The sequence below is a fragment of the Pseudophryne corroboree genome, chromosome 4, assembly GCF_028390025.1.
Source record: "Pseudophryne corroboree isolate aPseCor3 chromosome 4, aPseCor3.hap2, whole genome shotgun sequence".
Lineage (NCBI taxonomy): Eukaryota > Metazoa > Chordata > Amphibia > Anura > Myobatrachidae > Pseudophryne > Pseudophryne corroboree.
The window spans coordinates 30,874,352-30,888,084 of NC_086447.1; the positions used below are offsets into that span (position 1 = coordinate 30,874,352).

Consider the following 13,733-nt stretch of genomic DNA (forward strand, 5'->3'; position numbering starts at 1 on the left):
CAATATGGAAATCACAACAACTGTTTGAAAGATATTTATAGCCTGCGCTGTAGCACCATTGGTGGAAGATATTCAAACAAAATTGGAAAATTGCATGACATTCACAATTCAAGATTTAGGCTCATCCATACTTAAGGTTTTTATGCACCATTGAACTGATATACAGTGGTATCAAAACTGAGAAAAGAAAAGACCTTTGATTTACTTGCATATGGCACCTCAGTGAACTTTGTAAAATGTATTTACAAATCTTTAATCAGGCAGTGGTGGAATCAAAAGTCATCTGCTAAGAAGGAATCATGATTTCTACAAAGATTTTAATATTTTCTAAGGACCTTGTCATCTGAGCATATCTTAAGCAACAACTATAAGTTCGAAAACAGCACATAAGGAAAAGGATGCATTGGCCGGGAATCGAACACGGGTCAACTGCTTGGAAGCCAGCTATGCGCACCACTATACCACCAATGCTGGAGAACTTTTCAAATGCATATAGTGGCCAATATGGAAATCACAACAACTGTTTGAAAGATATTTATAGCCTGCGCTGTAGCACCATTGGTGGAAGATATTCAAACAAAATTGGCAAATTGCATGACATTCACAATTCAAGATTTAGGCTCATCCATACTTAAGGTTTTTATGCACCATTGAACTGATATACAGTGGTATCAAAACTGAGAAAAGAAAAAACCTTCGATTTACTTGCATATGGCACCTCAGTGAACTTTGTAAAATGTATTTACAAATCTTTAATCAGGCTGTGGTGGAATCAAAAGTCATCTGCTAAGAAGGAATCATGATTTCTACAAAGATTTTAACATTTTCTATGGACCTTGTCATCTGAGCATATCTTAAGCAACAACTATAAGTGCGAAAACAGCACATAAGGAAAAGGATGCATTGGCCGGGAATCGAACCCGAGTCAACTGCTTAGAAGGAAGCTATGCTCACCACTATGCCACCAATGCTTGAGCACTTTTCAAATGCATATAGTGGCCAATATGGAAAGCACAACAACTGTTTGAAAGATTTTTATAGCCTGCGCTGTAGCACCATTGGTGGTAGATATTCAAACAAAATTGGCAATTTGCATGACATTCACAATTTAAGATTTAGGCTCATCCATACTTAAGGTTTTTATGCACCATTGAACTGATATACAGTGGTATCAAAACTGAGAAAAGAAAAGACCTTTGATTTACTTGCATATGGCACCTCAGTGAACTTTGTAAAATGTATTTACAAATCTTTAATCAGGCAGTGGTGGAATCAAAAGTCATCTGCTAAGAAGGAATCATGATTTCTACAAAGATTTTAACATTTTCTATGGACCTTGTCATCTGAGCATATCTTAAGCAACAACTATAAGTGCGAAAACAGCATATAAGGAAAAGGATGCATTGGCCGGGATTCGAACCCGAGTCAATTGCTTGGAAGGCAGCTAGGCTCACCACTATACCACCAATGCTTGAGCGCTTTTTTGATGCATATAGTGGCCAATATGGAAATCACAACAACTGTTTGAAAGATATTTATAGCCTGCGCTGTAGCACCATTGGTGGAAGATATTCAAACAAAATTGGCAAATTGCATGACATTCACAATTCAAGATTTAGGCTCATCCATACTTAAGGTTTTTATGCACCATTGAACTGATATACAGTGGTATCAAAACTGAGAAAAGAAAAGACCTTTGATTTACTTGCATATGGCACCTCAGTGAACTTTGTAAAATGTATTTACAAATCTTTAATCAGGCAGTGGTGGAATCAAAAGTCATCTGCTAAGAAGGAATCATGATTTCTACAAAGATTTTAACATTTTCTATGGACCTTGTCATCTGAGCATATCTTAAGCAACAACTATAAGTGCGAAAACAGCACATAAGGAAAAGGATGCATTGGCCGGGAATCGAACCCGGGTCAACTGCTTGGCAGGCAGCTATGCTCACCACTATACCACCAATGCTTGAGCTCTTTTCGAATACATATAATGGCCAATATGGAAATCACAACAACTGTTTGAAAGATATTTATAGCCTGCGCTGTAGCACCATTGGTGGAAGATATTCAAACAAAATTGGAAAATTGCATGACATTCACAATTCAAGATTTAGGCTCATCCATACTTAAGGTTTTTATGCACCATTGAACTGATATACAGTGGTATCAAAACTGAGAAAAGAAAAGACCTTTGATTTACTTGCATATGGCACCTCAGTGAACTTTGTAAAATGTATTTACAAATCTTTAATCAGGCAGTGGTGGAATCAAAAGTCATCTGCTAAGAAGGAATCATGATTTCTACAAAGATTTTAATATTTTCTAAGGACCTTGTCATCTGAGCATATCTTAAGCAACAACTATAAGTTCGAAAACAGCACATAAGGAAAAGGATGCATTGGCCGGGAATCGAACACGGGTCAACTGCTTGGAAGGCAGCTATGCGCACCACTATACCACCAATGCTGGAGAACTTTTCAAATGCATATAGTGGCCAATATGGAAATCACAACAACTGTTTGAAAGATATTTATAGCCTGCGCTGTAGCACCATTGGTGGAAGATATTCAAACAAAATTGGCAAATTGCATGACATTCACAATTCAAGATTTAGGCTCATCCATACTTAAGGTTTTTATGCACCATTGAACTGATATACAGTGGTATCAAAACTGAGAAAAGAAAAAACCTTCGATTTACTTGCATATGGCACCTCAGTGAACTTTGTAAAATGTATTTACAAATCTTTAATCAGGCTGTGGTGGAATCAAAAGTCATCTGCTAAGAAGGAATCATGATTTCTACAAAGATTTTAACATTTTCTATGGACCTTGTCATCTGAGCATATCTTAAGCAACAACTATAAGTGCGAAAACAGCACATAAGGAAAAGGATGCATTGGCCGGGAATCGAACCCGAGTCAACTGCTTAGAAGGAAGCTATGCTCACCACTATGCCACCAATGCTTGAGCACTTTTCAAATGCATATAGTGGCCAATATGGAAAGCACAACAACTGTTTGAAAGATTTTTATAGCCTGCGCTGTAGCACCATTGGTGGTAGATATTCAAACAAAATTGGCAATTTGCATGACATTCACAATTTAAGATTTAGGCTCATCCATACTTAAGGTTTTTATGCACCATTGAACTGATATACAGTGGTATCAAAACTGAGAAAAGAAAAGACCTTTGATTTACTTGCATATGGCACCTCAGTGAACTTTGTAAAATGTATTTACAAATCTTTAATCAGGCAGTGGTGGAATCAAAAGTCATCTGCTAAGAAGGAATCATGATTTCTACAAAGATTTTAACATTTTCTATGGACCTTGTCATCTGAGCATATCTTAAGCAACAACTATAAGTGCGAAAACAGCATATAAGGAAAAGAATGCATTGGCCGGGATTCGAACCTGGGTCAACTGCTTGGAAGGCAGCTATGCTCACCACTATACCACCAATGCTTGAGCTCTTTTCGATTGCATATAGTGGCCAATATGGAAATCACAACAACTGTTTGAAAGATATTTATAGCCTGCGCTGTAGCACCATTGGTGGAAGATATTCAAACAAAATTGGCAAATTGCATGACATTCACAATTCAAGATTTAGGCTCATCCATACTTAAGGTTTTTATGCACCATTGAACTGATATACAGTGGTATAAAAACTGAGAATAGAAAAGACCTTCGTTTTACTTGCATATGGCACCTCAGTGAACTTTGTAAAATGTATTTACAAATCTTTAAGTCATCTGCTAAGAAGGAATCATGATTTCTACAAAGATTTTAACATTTTCTATGGACCTTGTCATCTGAGCATATCTTAAGCAACAACTATAAGTGCGAAAACAGCACATAAGGAAAAGGATGCATTGGCCGGGAATCGAACCTGGGTCAACTGCTTGGAAAGCAGCTATGCGCACCACTATACCACCAATGCTGGAGAACTTTTCAAATGCATATAGTGGCCAATATGGAAATCACAACAACTGTTTGAAAGATATTTATAGCCTGCGCTGTAGCACCATTGGTGGAAGATATTCAAACAAAATTGGCAAATTGCATGACATTCACAATTCAAGATTTAGGCTCATCCATACTTAAGGTTTTTATGCACCATTGAACTGATATACAGTGGTATCAAAACTGAGAAAAGAAAAGACCTTCGATTTACTTGCATATGGCACCTCAGTGAACTTTGTAAAATGTATTTACAAATCTTTAATCAGGCAGTGGTGGAATCAAAAGTCATCTGCTAAGAAGGAATCATGATTTCTACAAAGATTTTAACATTTTCTATGGACCTTGTCATCTGAGCATATCTTAAGCAACAACTATAAGTGCGAAAACAGCACATAAGGAAAAGGATGCATTGGCCGGGAATCGAACCCGAGTCAACTGCTTAGAAGGAAGCTATGCTCACCACTATGCCACCAATGCTTGAGCACTTTTCAAATGCATATAGTGGCCAATATGGAAAGCACAACAACTGTTTGAAAGATTTTTATAGCCTGCGCTGTAGCACCATTGGTGGTAGATATTCAAACAAAATTGGCAATTTGCATGACATTCACAATTTAAGATTTAGGCTCATCCATACTTAAGGTTTTTATGCACCATTGAACTGATATACAGTGGTGTCAAAACTGAGAAAAGAAAAGACCTTTGATTTACTTGCATATGGCACCTCAGTGAACTTTGTAAAATGTATTTACAAATCTTTAATCAGGCAGTGGTGGAATCAAAAGTCATCTGCTAAGAAGGAATCATGATTTCTACAAAGATTTTAACATTTTCTATGGACCTTGTCATCTGAGCATATCTTAAGCAACAACTATAAGTGCGAAAACAGCACATAAGGAAAAGGATGCATTGGCCGGGAATCGAAACCGGGTCAACTGCTTGGAAAGCAGCTATGCTCACCACTATACCACCAATGCTTGAGCTCTTTTCGATTGCATATAGTGGCCAATATGGAAACCACAACAACTGTTTGAAAGATATTTATAGCCTGCGCTGTAGCACCATTGGTGGAAGATATTCAAACAAAATTGGCAAATTGCATGACATTCACAATTCAAGATTTAGGCTCATCCATACTTAAGGTTTTTATGCACCATTGAACTGATATACAGTGGTATCAAAACTGAGAAAAGAAAAGACCTTCGATTTACTTGCATATGGCACCTCAGTGAACTTTGTAAAATGTGTTTACAAATCTTTAATCATGCAGTGGTGGAATCAAAAGTCATCTGCTAAGAAGGAATCATGATTTCTACAAAGATTTTAACATTTTCTATGGACCTTGTCATCTGAGCATATCATAAGCAACAACTATAAGTGCGAAAACAGCACATAAGGAAAAGGATGCATTGGCCGGGAATCGAACCCGAGTCAATTGTATGGAAGGCAGCTATGCTCACCACTATACCACCAATGCTTGAGCTCTTTTTCGATGCATATAGTGGCCAATATGGAAATCACAACAACTGTTTGAAAGATATTTATAGCCTGCGCTGTAGCACCATTGGTGGAAGATATTCAAACAAAATTGGAAAATTGCATGACATTCACAATTCAAGATTTAGGCTCATCCATACTTAAGGTTTTTATGCACCATTGAACTGATATACAGTGGTATCAAAACTGAGAAAAGAAAAGACCTTTGATTTACTTGCATATGGCACTTCAGTGAACTTTGTAAAATGTATTTACAAATCTTTAATCAGGCAGTGGTGGAATCAAAAGTCATCTGCTAAGAAGGAATCATGATTTCTACAAAGATTTTAACATTTTCTATGGACCTTGTCATCTGAGCATATCTTAAGCAACAACTATAAGTGCGAAAACAGCACATAAGGAAAAGGATGCATTGGCCGGGAATAGAACCCGAGTCAACTGCTTAGAAGGATGCTATGCTCACCACTATGCCACCAATGCTTGAGCACTTTTCAAATGCATATAGTGGCCAATATGGAAATCACAACAACTGTTTGAAAGATTTTTATAGCCTGCGCTGTAGCACCATTGGTGGTAGATATTCAAACAAAATTGGCAATTTGCATGACATTCACAATTTAAGATTTAGGCTCATCCATACTTAAGGTTTTTATGCACCATTGAACTGATATACAGTGGTATCAAAACTGAGAAAAGAAAAGACCTTTGATTTACTTGCATATGGCACCTCAGTGAACTTTGTAAAATGTATTTACAAATCTTTAATCAGGCAGTGGTGGAATCAAAAGTCATCTGCTAAGAAGGAATCATGATTTCTACAAAGATTTTAACATTTTCTATGGACCTTGTCATCTGAGCATATCTTAAGCAACAACTATAAGTGCGAAAACAGCACATAAGGAAAAGGATGCATTGGCCGGGAATCGAACCCGGGTCAACTGCTTGGCAGGCAACTATGCTCACCACTATACCACCAATGCTTGAGCTCTTTTCGAATGCATATAATGGCCAATATGGAAATCACAACAACTGTTTGAAAGATATTTATAGCCTGCGCTGTAGCACCATTGGTGGAAGATATTCAAACAAAATTGGAAAATTGCATGACATTCACAATTCAAGATTTAGGCTCATCCATACTTAAGGTTTTTATGCACCATTGAACTGATATACAGTGGTATCAAAACTGAGAAAAGAAAAGACCTTTGATTTACTTGCATATGGCACCTCAGTGAACTTTGTAAAATGTATTTACAAATCTTTAATCAGGCAGTGGTGGAATCAAAAGTCATCTGCTAAGAAGGAATCATGATTTCTACAAAGATTTTAACATTTTCTAAGGACCTTGTCATCTGAGCATATCTTAAGCAACAACTATAAGTGCGTTAACAGCACATAAGGAAAAGGATGCATTGGCCGGGAATCGAACCCGGGTCAACTGCTTGGAAGGCAGCTATGCGCACCACTATACCACCAATGCTGGAGAACTTTTCAAATGCATATAGTGGCCAATATGGAAATCACAACAACTGTTTGAAAGATATTTATAGCCTGCGCTGTAGCACCATTGGTGAAAGATATTCAAACAAAATTGGCAAATTGCATGACATTCACAATTCAAGATTTAGGCTCATCCATACTTAAGGTTTTTATGCACCATTGAACTGATATACAGTGGTATCAAAACTGAGAAAAGAAAAGACCTTTGATTTACTTGCATATGGCACTTCAGTGAACTTTGTAAAATGTATTTACAAATCTTTAATCAGGCAGTGGTGGAATCAAAAGTCATCTGCTAAGAAGGAATCATGATTTCTACAAAGATTTTAACATTTTCTATGGACCTTGTCATCTGAGCATATCTTAAGCAACAACTATAAGTGCGAAAACAGCACATAAGGAAAAGGATGCATTGGCCGGGAATAGAACCCGAGTCAACTGCTTAGAAGGATGCTATGCTCACCACTATGCCACCAATGCTTGAGCACTTTTCAAATGCATATAGTGGCCAATATGGAAATCACAACAACTGTTTGAAAGATTTTTATAGCCTGCGCTGTAGCACCATTGGTGGTAGATATTCAAACAAAATTGGCAATTTGCATGACATTCACAATTTAAGATTTAGGCTCATCCATACTTAAGGTTTTTATGCACCATTGAACTGATATACAGTGGTATCAAAACTGAGAAAAGAAAAGACCTTTGATTTACTTGCATATGGCACCTCAGTGAACTTTGTAAAATGTATTTACAAATCTTTAATCAGGCAGTGGTGGAATCAAAAGTCATCTGCTAAGAAGGAATCATGATTTCTACAAAGATTTTAACATTTTCTATGGACCTTGTCATCTGAGCATATCTTAAGCAACAACTATAAGTGCGAAAACAGCACATAAGGAAAAGGATGCATTGGCCGGGAATCGAACCCGGGTCAACTGCTTGGCAGGCAGCTATGCTCACCACTATACCACCAATGCTTGAGCTCTTTTCGAATGCATATAATGGCCAATATGGAAATCACAACAACTGTTTGAAAGATATTTATAGCCTGCGCTGTAGCACCATTGGTGGAAGATATTCAAACAAAATTGGAAAATTGCATGACATTCACAATTCAAGATTTAGGCTCATCCATACTTAAGGTTTTTATGCACCATTGAACTGATATACAGTGGTATCAAAACTGAGAAAAGAAAAGACCTTTGATTTACTTGCATATGGCACCTCAGTGAACTTTGTAAAATGTATTTACAAATCTTTAATCAGGCAGTGGTGGAATCAAAAGTCATCTGCTAAGAAGGAATCATGATTTCTACAAAGATTTTAACATTTTCTAAGGACCTTGTCATCTGAGCATATCTTAAGCAACAACTATAAGTGCGTTAACAGCACATAAGGAAAAGGATGCATTGGCCGGGAATCGAACCCGGGTCAACTGCTTGGAAGGCAGCTATGCGCACCACTATACCACCAATGCTGGAGAACTTTTCAAATGCATATAGTGGCCAATATGGAAATCACAACAACTGTTTGAAAGATATTTATAGCCTGCGCTGTAGCACCATTGGTGGAAGATATTCAAACAAAATTGGCAAATTGCATGACATTCACAATTCAAGATTAAGGCTCATCCATACTTAAGGTTTTTATGCACCATTGAACTGATATACAGTGGTATCAAAACTGAGAAAAGAAAAGACCTTCGATTTACTTGCATATGGCACCTCAGTGAACTTTGTAAAATGTATTTACAAATCTTTAATCAGGCAGTGGTGGAATCAAAAGTCATCTGCTAAGAAGGAATCATGATTTCTACAAAGATTTTAACATTTTCTATGGACCTTGTCATCTGAGCATATCTTAAGCAACAACTATAAGTGCGAAAACAGCACATAAGGAAAAGGATGCATTGGCCGGGAATCGAACCCGAGTCAACTGCTTAGAAGGAAGCTATGCTCACCACTATGCCACCAATGCTTGAGCACTTTTCAAATGCATATAGTGGCCAATATGGAAAGCACAACAACTGTTTGAAAGATTTTTATAGCCTGCGCTGTAGCACCATTGGTGGTAGATATTCAAACAAAATTGGCAATTTGCATGACATTCACAATTTAAGATTTAGGCTCATCCATACTTAAGGTTTTTATGCACCATTGAACTGATATACAGTGGTATCAAAACTGAGAAAAGAAAAGACCTTTGATTTACTTGCATATGGCACCTCAGTGAACTTTGTAAAATGTATTTACAAATCTTTAATCAGGCAGTGGTGGAATCAAAAGTCATCTGCTAAGAAGGAATCATGATTTCTACAAAGATTTTAACATTTTCTATGGACCTTGTCATCTGAGCATATCTTAAGCAACAACTATAAGTGCGAAAACAGCACATAAGGAAAAGGATGCATTGGCCGGGAATCGAACCCGGGTCAACTGCTTGGCAGGAAGCTATGCTCACCACTATACCACCAATGTTTGAGCTCTTTTCGAATGCATATAATGGCCAATATGGAAATCACAACAACTGTTTGAAAGATATTTATAGCCTGCGCTGTAGCACCATTGGTGGAAGATATTCAAACAAAATTGGAAAATTGCATGACATTCACAATTCAAGATTTAGGCTCATCCATACTTAAGGTTTTTATGCACCATTGAACTGATATACAGTGGTATCAAAACTGAGAAAAGAAAAGACCTTTGATTTACTTGCATATGGCACCTCAGTGAACTTTGTAAAATGTATTTACAAATCTTTAATCAGGCAGTGGTGGAATCAAAAGTCATCTGCTAAGAAGGAATCATGATTTCTACAAAGATTTTAACATTTTCTAAGGACCTTGTCATCTGAGCATATCTTAAGCAACAACTATAAGTGCGTTAACAGCACATAAGGAAAAGGATGCATTGGCCGGGAATCGAACCCGGGTCAACTGCTTGGAAGGAAGCTATGCGCACCACTATACCACCAATGCTGGAGAACTTTTCAAATGCATATAGTGGCCAATATGGAAATCACAACAACTGTTTGAAAGATATTTATAGCCTGCGCTGTAGCACCATTGGTGGAAGATATTCAAACAAAATTGGAAAATTGCATGACATTCACAATTCAAGATTTAGGCTCATCCATACTTAAGGTTTTTATGCACCATTGAACTGATATACAGTGGTATCAAAACTGAGAAAAGAAAAGACCTTCGATTTACTTGCATATGGCACCTCAGTGAACTTTGTAAAATGTATTTACAAATCTTTAATCAGGCAGTGGTGGAATCAAAAGTCATCTGCTAAGAAGGAATCATGATTTCTACAAAGATTTTAACATTTTCTATGGACCTTGTCATCTGAGCATATCTTAAGCAACAACTATAAGTGCGAAAACAGCACATAAGGAAAAGGATGCATTGGCCGGGAATCGAACCCGAGTCAACTGCTTAGAAGGAAGCTATGCTCACCACTATGCCACCAATACTTGAGCACTTTTCAAATGCATATAGTGGCCAATATGGAAATCACAACAACTGTTTGAAAGATTTTTATAGCCTGCGCTGTAGCACCATTGGTGGTAGATATTCAAACAAAATTGGCAATTTGCATGACATTCACAATTTAAGATTTAGGCTCATCCATACTTAAGGTTTTTATGCACCATTGAACTGATATACAGTGGTATCAAAACTGAGAAAAGAAAAGACCTTTGATTTACTTGCATATGGCACCTCAGTGAACTTTGTAAAATGTATTTACAAATCTTTAATCAGGCAGTGGTGGAATCAAAAGTCATCTGCTAAGAAGGAATCATGATTTCTACAAAGATTTTAACATTTTCTATGGACCTTGTCATCTGAGCATATCTTAAGCAACAACTATAAGTGCGAAAACAGCACATAAGGAAAAGGATGCATTGGCCGGGAATCGAACCCGGGTCAACTGCTTGGAAAGCAGCTATGCTCACCACTATACCACCAATGCTTGAGCTCTTTTCGATTGCATATAGTGGCCAATATGGAAACCACAACAACTGTTTGAAAGATATTTATAGCCTGCGCTGTAGCACCATTGGTGGAAGATATTCAAACAAAATTGGCAAATTGCATGACATTCACAATTCAAGATTTAGGCTCATCCATACTTAAGGTTTTTATGCACCATTGAACTGATATACAGTGGTATCAAAACTGAGAAAAGAAAAGACCTTCGATTTACTTGCATATGGCACCTCAGTGAACTTTGTAAAATGTGTTTACAAATCTTTAATCATGCAGTGGTGGAATCAAAAGTCATCTGCTAAGAAGGAATCATGATTTCTACAAAGATTTTAACATTTTCTATGGACCTTGTCATCTGAGCATATCTTAAGCAACAACTATAAGTGCGAAAACAGCACATAAGGAAAAGGATGCATTGGCCGGGAATCGAACCCGGGTCAACTGCTTGGAAAGCAGCTATGCTCACCACTATACCACCAATGCTTGAGCTCTTTTCGATTGCATATAGTGGCCAATATGGAAACCACAACAACTGTTTGAAAGATATTTATAGCCTGCTCTGTAGCACCATTGGTGGAAGATATTCAAACAAAATTGGAAAATTGCATGACATTCACAATTCAAGATTTAGGCTCATCCATACTTAAGGTTTTTATGCACCATTGAACTGATATACAGTGGTATCAAAACTGAGAAAAGAAAAGACCTTTGATTTACTTGCATATGGCACCTCAGTGAACTTTGTAAAATGTATTTACAAATCTTTAATCAGGCAGTGGTGGAATCAAAAGTCATCTGCTAAGAAAGAATCATGATTTCTACAAAGATTTTAACATTTTCTATGGACCTTGTCATCTGAGCATATCTTAAGCAACAACTATAAGTGCGAAAACAGCACATAAGGAAAAGGATGCATTGGCCGGGAATCGACCCCGGGTCAACTGCTTGGAAGGCAGCTATGCTCACCACTATACCACCAATGCTTGAGCACTTTTCAAATGCATATAGTGGCCAATATGGAAATCACAACAACTGTTTGAAAGATTTTTATAGCCTGCGCTGTAGCACCATTGGTGGTAGATATTCAAACAAAATTGGCAAATTGCATGACATTCACAATTCAAGATTTAGGCTAATCCATACTTAAGGTTTTTATGCACCATTGAACTGATATACAGTGGTATCAAAACTGAGAAAAGAAAAGACCTTTGATTTACTTGCATATGGCACCTCAGTGAACTTTGTAAAATGTATTTACAAATCTTTAATCAGGCAGTGGTGGAATCAAAAGTCATCTGCTAAGAAGGAATCATGATTTCTACAAAGATTTTAACATTTTCTATGGACCTTGTCATCTGAGCATATCTTAAGCAACAACTATAAGTGCGAAAACAGCACATAAGGAAAAGGATGCATTGGCTGGGATTCGAACCTGGGTCAACTGCTTGGAAGGCAGCTATGCTCACCACTATACCACCAATGCTTGAGCTCTTTTCGATTGCATATAGTGGGCAATATGGAAATCACAACAACTGTTTGAAAGATATTTATAGCCTGCGCTGTAGCACCATTGGTGGAAGATATTCAAACAAAATTGGCAAATTGCATGACATTCACAATTCAAGATTTAGGCTCATCCATACTTGAGGTTTTTATGCACCATTGAACTGATATACAGTGGTATCAAAACTGAGAAAAGAAAAGACCTTCGATTTACTTGCATATGGCACCTCAGTGAACTTTGTAAAATGTATTTACAAATCTTTAATCAGGCAGTGGTGGAATCAAAAGTCATCTGCTAAGAAGGAATCATGATTTCTACAAAGATTTTAACATTTTCTATGGACCTTGTCATCTGAGCATATCTTAAGCAACAACTATAAGTGCGAAAACAGCACATAAGGAAAAGGATGCATTGGCCGGGAATCGAACCCGGGTCAACTGCTTGGCAGGCAGCTATAGCTCACCACTATACCACCAATGCTTGAGCTATTTTCGAATGCATATAATGGCCAATATGGAAATCACAACAACTGTTTGAAAGATATTTATAGCCTGCGCTGTAGCACCATTGGTGGAAGATATTCAAACAAAATTGTAAAATTGCATGACATTCACAATTCAAGATTTAGGCTCATCCATACTTAAGGTTTTTATGCACCATTGAACTGATATACAGTGGTATCAAAACTGAGAAAAGAAAAGACCTTTGATTTACTTGCATATGGCACCTCAGTGAACTTTGTAAAATGTATTTACAAATCTTTAATCAGGCAGTGGTGGAATCAAAAGTCATCTGCTAAGAAGGAATCATGATTTCTACAAAGATTTTAACATTTTCTAAGGACCTTGTCATCTGAGCATATCTTAAGCAACAACTATAAGTGCGAAAACAGCACATAAGGAAAAGGATGCATTGGCCGTGAATCGAACCCGAGTCAACTGCTTGGAAGGAAGCTATGCTCACCACTATACCACCAATGCTTGAGCGCTTTTTCAATGCATATAGTGGCCAATATGGAAATCACAACAACTGTTTGAAAGATATTTATAGCCTGCGCTGTAGCACCATTGGTGGAAGATATTCAAACAAAATTGGCAAATTGCATGACATTCACAATTCAAGATTTAGGCTCATCCATACTTAAGGTTTTTATGCACCATTGAACTGATATACAGTGGTATAAAAACTGAGAATAGAAAAGACCTTCGTTTTACTTGCATATGGCACCTCAGTGAACTGTGTAAAATGTATTTACAAATCTTT

At 37.3% G+C, this 13,733-nt stretch overlaps 11 non-coding genes across 11 annotated transcripts; all 11 read right to left on the minus strand.

Moving 5' to 3' along the window:
* Positions 1–1,899: 1,899 nt before the first annotated feature.
* TRNAG-GCC (transfer RNA glycine (anticodon GCC)) lies at positions 1,900–1,971 on the minus strand. The gene has a single exon. It is a non-coding gene; the product is annotated as a tRNA-Gly (tRNA).
* Positions 1,972–3,399: 1,428 nt separating this feature from the next.
* On the minus strand, positions 3,400–3,471 carry TRNAG-UCC (transfer RNA glycine (anticodon UCC)). The gene has a single exon. It is a non-coding gene; the product is annotated as a tRNA-Gly (tRNA).
* Positions 3,472–4,877: 1,406 nt separating this feature from the next.
* On the minus strand, positions 4,878–4,949 carry TRNAG-UCC (transfer RNA glycine (anticodon UCC)). Its single transcript has one exon. It is a non-coding gene; the product is annotated as a tRNA-Gly (tRNA).
* Positions 4,950–6,377: 1,428 nt separating this feature from the next.
* Positions 6,378–6,449, minus strand: TRNAG-GCC (transfer RNA glycine (anticodon GCC)). Its single transcript has one exon. It is a non-coding gene; the product is annotated as a tRNA-Gly (tRNA).
* Positions 6,450–6,877: 428 nt separating this feature from the next.
* TRNAG-UCC (transfer RNA glycine (anticodon UCC)) lies at positions 6,878–6,949 on the minus strand. Its single transcript has one exon. It is a non-coding gene; the product is annotated as a tRNA-Gly (tRNA).
* Positions 6,950–7,877: 928 nt separating this feature from the next.
* Positions 7,878–7,949, minus strand: TRNAG-GCC (transfer RNA glycine (anticodon GCC)). Its single transcript has one exon. It is a non-coding gene; the product is annotated as a tRNA-Gly (tRNA).
* A 428-nt stretch (positions 7,950–8,377) lies between these two features.
* On the minus strand, positions 8,378–8,449 carry TRNAG-UCC (transfer RNA glycine (anticodon UCC)). The gene has a single exon. It is a non-coding gene; the product is annotated as a tRNA-Gly (tRNA).
* Positions 8,450–10,877: 2,428 nt separating this feature from the next.
* On the minus strand, positions 10,878–10,949 carry TRNAG-UCC (transfer RNA glycine (anticodon UCC)). The gene has a single exon. It is a non-coding gene; the product is annotated as a tRNA-Gly (tRNA).
* A 428-nt stretch (positions 10,950–11,377) lies between these two features.
* On the minus strand, positions 11,378–11,449 carry TRNAG-UCC (transfer RNA glycine (anticodon UCC)). The gene has a single exon. It is a non-coding gene; the product is annotated as a tRNA-Gly (tRNA).
* A 428-nt stretch (positions 11,450–11,877) lies between these two features.
* On the minus strand, positions 11,878–11,949 carry TRNAG-UCC (transfer RNA glycine (anticodon UCC)). Its single transcript has one exon. It is a non-coding gene; the product is annotated as a tRNA-Gly (tRNA).
* A 928-nt stretch (positions 11,950–12,877) lies between these two features.
* Positions 12,878–12,950, minus strand: TRNAG-GCC (transfer RNA glycine (anticodon GCC)). The gene has a single exon. It is a non-coding gene; the product is annotated as a tRNA-Gly (tRNA).
* Between the last annotated feature and the right edge of the window lie 783 nt (positions 12,951–13,733).